The 5,415-nt window shown below is 47.6% G+C and overlaps 1 protein-coding gene across 1 annotated transcript in view; it reads left to right on the plus strand.

The window, feature by feature from the left end:
* Positions 1 to 5,415, plus strand: part of TEKT4 (tektin 4) — a 33,672-nt gene that overhangs the window by 27,520 nt on the left and 737 nt on the right. The gene's annotated exons all lie outside the window — the stretch shown is intronic.

Raw genomic sequence — 5,415 nt, forward strand, 5'->3', positions numbered from 1 at the left:
GGACGCAAACGAGGATGTTTGCGTCCCGCGCTTCCCCTGCTATAGATTAGGCGAGTTAGGCGGCTGCGAGGCCCTCGTGAGCGCGAGGCCTTAGGCGTCCGCCTAACTCGCCTAATTAAAGAGCCGCCTCTGCTGATATGTACTTTTGCTTGTGCTGGACACAATCAAACACAGAAAATGCTTGAGGTTATCTGTCCTTTAACTACACACAGCTGCCTGCCACTTCACAGAGTGACCCATACGCCTGTGTTTTCAGAACCGGAATGTTAATGTTCTGTAAATGATCATGTCGGAATATTCTGATCCCTGGGTTATCTGCTATCATTTCATTGCTCTTCGCTGAAGTGTTTAAAGATTGATGAGGTGGCTCTTAATAACATGTCTCAGTCAATTCAAATCAGAGCTGGCTTCTGAGACTTGGAGGAACAATGAGTCATGTTCCAGCCACACTTTACCGTCCACTGAGATCGGCACTTCCCTTTGATCACACGGAAACATGCTGGACAGAAATGAAGGCTAATCAGAGTTATAAGTGAACAAACTAGATTGGGGTGAAGCTATTCCACTATGACAGCGGAATGCAAAATAGTCCAAGGCTTGGCAGTGCCATTAATGTGGAGCCTCTAGGCTGGAAACCAGTTGAGAGGCCAGAACTTATAAGAAATATGCAATGTTTTGGCATGTATCATCATTCTTTATTATTGATAAACAGGAGTGTAAAGATTAAATATGGGGTCCCTTTCACTGGCCTCTACATCACTACTGTGTCCTGCAGTGACATCTGGGCTAGAATATTAAACCACAGCACGTGAGAGGGGCCAGGTATCCAACATTTCTCTTATTTTTGCAAGAGTGAAGGATGTAGGAACAGTCAGTGGGACAGGTGAATATAACAGGTCTTCTTTTGCAGGTGGGTGACAGATTCACTTTTAGCCTTCATTTACACGAGAAAAGGCCGGCACGTACAGCTTCGTGCCGCATGCACAGCCGTATCTGGCAGCTCCCGGGAAGGACAGGTGCTGGGTGTGATTAGTACGCAGCCCCTGTCCTTGTCTATGGGAGTACGCGGCCATACGGTGCCCTATGCTCACCTGAATTGCAGGTCCCTACGGGTGCGGGTGTCCCGGCTCGGACGCAGACAGGATCCATTCTGTCAGTGTACAAGTACGCTCAACCGCACTCGCATGGACGTGTAGGGAGCTGCCCGATATGGCCGCGCATGCAGCACGAAGCTGTACGTGCCGGCCTTTTCTCGTGTGAATGAGGCATAAAACCCAACTGGGCTTTCACTCTAAATCATCTAAATACATTTTAGCTACATCAAAACAAAAGGCATTCAAAGTCTTACAGGCCATTTTCTTTAAGCTGCCCATACACTGCACGATTATCGTACGAATAAAACCCTTCGACGATCGGAAAGCAGCCACAGCCTGAGCAGAAAAACATGTCCCCTGCCAGCATGCTGTAGGGAAGTAAGCTCTGCAATCAGTAAGGAGCATAAGCTTTGCTGGTTGAAGAGCTCTTAATCTGCAAGCTGTAGCTGCTTTCTAAAACCAACTGTAAGACTTTGCACACCACTTGTGTTGGTGTACCTAGAATGTATTTAGCTGACTTCAACTGAAAATTAAGTTGGGCTGTTTAGGGAACGAGCTTTGCTGTATTTGGCAGGTATTGGGGGAGGGGAGCAATTAAAGCTGACCAAACACATGAGGTCAAACATAGCAAAGTCTTTCTGACCCTGGCTGCCGGGTGGTGGTGGTGGGGGGTGTTATTCCATAGGGATGGACAGGACGGTTAGTCTCTTTAGCAATCCTGCCGCTGGTGATTTGTCTGTAGTTGCAGGGTCACCTATCTGACATCAACCTATGAGTCTGTGTATGTCAGGGGAGTACGGCTGGGCCGTGAGTGGAACCCCTTGGCAGGGGCGCCAAGCCAAAGTCCGAGGTCGAGGTACACAGGGAAAATCCAAGAAGAGTAGTCGGGTCCAATCCGGGTCGAGGCAGGCAGCTAGGTTCAGAAACGGAAGGGCAGGCCAAAGGGTCGGTAATAGGGAGTCCAAGCAAAGGGTCAGGAAGTGAGACGGTTCAAGGCGCTGGGAGATCAAACCATAGGGATAGAATAACTCAGCAATGAGCCAGGGCTCTGACTGGGCTTTTATACCCAGTGGGGAACTAAGACCACCCCCTGGTTGCTGAGGCAACCAGGAAGCTTCTCCATTAAGGAGCCAATGGCAAGAGAAAGGCAGAGGGTGTGTGCTGGGAACCTCCCCCAGCAAGGATCACACCTGACACCAGTAATGGGCGCAGATGCACTACGCGCTCGTAGCCTGTCCACCGCGCACGCACCTGCCGCGCATGCGCACTCACAACCCTGGCACCAGGGGTCCTACCAGGAAGGAGAACCTGTGCCCTCCGCCGCACATGGCAACCCCGAGGAGTGGTAAGACCCCTGGTACCCTGACAGTGTAGTGAGTGTTGTCCAAAGACCTGTACTGAAGTAAGAGGAACAGGCGTTTTTGAAACCAAATCCCCTGCTTTCCTCCATCCCTCGTTGAGGTTTGATGTACGGAACAGTATAAGGAAATATACTATTTATAGGGAATGTATAGTGATTTGGTACATAGTTTATTCCGCATTAAAAGATCACATAGTTAAAAAGGTATAGTTAGGCCCCTGAGCACTTCTCAGCTCACTCAATTTGCATATCAGCTGTCTAGTACACATTAGCTGAATTTCCCTTGCTATCTTTAAAGGTAGCCATAGTCATAAGACGCCGGTCAGAAGACTCCTCTACACTACGAGGCTCTGTTACTTGATGCTATTTTGCACTCTACTCAGTAGCTGCTGGACTGTGTTTGATATCAGCAGAAGGTCAGAGAACTGAGTAGCCTGTTCCAGCCTCTATGTATTTACCAGAGGTCACTAGAAGATTGCACACAATTTTCCACCCTGTTCAGTTCCTGCAAGTTGCAGTTCTGCATTCGCTTATGTAGGTCCCCTGTCTCTTCTTGATGGTGCCGCTTAACCATGAATGCGGGTACCGTGTCTAGTATAAGTAAAAAGATAATTTCTGCATAGTGAGTAGCAGACAGTATTCAGTGACTCCTATTCAGAGTCATCTGTGGAGGACGCGAGGGCTGAGCCTTGTCATTCTCCGGCAGACATCCTTGTCAGGGTGGTTTTCTTTGTGCGCTTCCCAACAATAAACCTGCAGTACATTTTGTGATGTGTGATTTTTTTTTTTCTTAGAGTAGATAGGGTTGCAATTCGTTTTTTTCTCTTAGCATAGAAGCACTTTTCTACAGACATTGTCTATAGCAATTGTAGAGGTCAGAGAAGGCGACTGGTAGAGCTTTTGAAAAGTACAAACCAAAGCTCATGATACGTTTAACAAGGCTGAAATGTTTGCAGACACGAGCTAGGGCATGTTTTTCTTTTCAGAACACCAGGAACTGGGGACATGTTTCCACCACAAGACATATAAGTGGATAGAAACTGTAATGAAAGGAAATGTAATAAAATATCACTGCTAGGCCTGCAGAATAAATTGCTAATTGTTAGTCGGTTGTCAAAGTTTGGCCACCAGCACCACAATTTGCAACAAAGCAATTTGTGCGCTGTACCATTATCTGCCACAAAGTCACGCCTGCAACCCCTTCAACCCAAATATAGGCCTTAAGCTGGCCATACACAATTAGATTTCCGAACGAACGTTCGTATGAAAGATCTTTCCTTACCACCCGATAATGCCATCAGACACTTGACGAATGTCCATCGAAATTTTGTTTGATTTTAATGTTCGATTTTTAAATTAAAGGAGTTTTCCTAACAACCACATTCGCTGTTGGAATATTTAATTTGTTCAAAAAAAATGTCCCTCCTGCTCAGTGGCATCACAAGGGGGGTGAGAAGGGGGGCGGTGCGGCCCGGGTGCCACCATTGGAGGGTGTCAGCCCCTGTAAAAAGTCAGGCACTCGGTCATGGACAACAGTGTCAGGAGAGAGGAGGGGACCCGGAAGCATACCTCATCCCGCCGGGTGAACGTCCCCTCCTCTCTCTGCCAACATCCATCACCAAGATGGCCACCGACAGGCGTCAATAAGATGACTGCGCATGCACAATGACATCACGGCGGGGTGTCGCCCCTTCTCCGCTCCGGGTGAAACCCGGCCTCGGGGCGCCCCTGCTCCTTCTTTTTTCGTCACTACAGTCTAAATCGATTGTCGATTTGACCCCATCAACTAATAGAAATTTAAAAGAAAGTTCTTTCATATGAAAGTTCTTTCGAAAATCTAAGCAGTGTATGGCCAGCTTTAGTATGCCTTCTGTCTGCAACTCAGTGCCACCATTCTCCTCTTCTGTGCTCCTTCCTTGTCTCCAGTGTTTCCTAAATGTCCTTTTTCTCTACCCTCTGCTCCTCCTGCCCAAAGTTCTCACCCTTTGCACTCCTGCTCTTCTTATCCACCATTACTGCTTACCTCATCTATGACGATGAGGCTACAAGGTTCAATTACATAACTAAGTTATGTCGTAGGACAGTATTCAGTAGGGCAACTTCTGCCTGCCATAGTGATACTAGACTAGACACTACAGCAATGTGTCATAGTTCTTTTAGGGTTAAACCCTTCCCCTTCCTCTGAAGGTGCACCCCATGTATGTTACTTGTTCTGGCTGGTGCTGAAAGCGTCCTCTCAACCTCACACAAGTGAAGCAGATATATACATATTTGTTCATTTATGACCTTGGGCTCTCAATCTGCCCAGAGATCTTCTGCCTCTTTTCTTCCCCCTCACATTAAAATTACACTGCTTCCTCTTTTTCTTTCCAGCCTTGATAAAAACCCCCTCGCTCTCTTATCCTCTCATTCCCTCCCCCCCGCCCTCCTCTCCTCTCCTTTCCCCCCCCCCCCCCCCCCACTGTCTGCAATCTGCTCCCGCTGCCTCCTCTCTGTCTCTCTCCTTCTTTGAACATTCCATTTTTGCATTCTGTACCCTTGTCCATTCTGTACCCTTGTCCCCTCTCTCCTTGATGCTCTTCCGTGACCTGGTTCACCTGACACCTATGATCATATCACGGGCTTTCCATCACATTGCCCCTCTCCTCTATTCTTTATCTCATATGCCCCGTTGTTCTTCTCTAATCTCCCAGCAATTTCTTATCTGTTTCACATACCTTTAAGTTTGTTGTCCTTTCCTGATTTTTGGGCCACTGTCCCGCAGATTTCCCATCCCTTCCCTTTCAAAGATCTCTATGAATTTACTGTTGTGTTCACCTTCTGTACACCTTTTCCCACTTGCCTTTATCACACATCCACTGAGATTTGATCCTGATGGCCCTCCCTGTCCCCTTCTTACTCAATCAAATCCTTCTTGCCAAACCCCAACTATTAATTCCCCATCACCCTATGCCCCCCCCC

Source organism: Nanorana parkeri, unplaced genomic scaffold (assembly GCF_000935625.1).
Source record: "Nanorana parkeri isolate BGI_ZX_2015 unplaced genomic scaffold, ASM93562v1 scaffold891, whole genome shotgun sequence".
NCBI classification, from domain to species: domain Eukaryota; kingdom Metazoa; phylum Chordata; class Amphibia; order Anura; family Dicroglossidae; genus Nanorana; species Nanorana parkeri.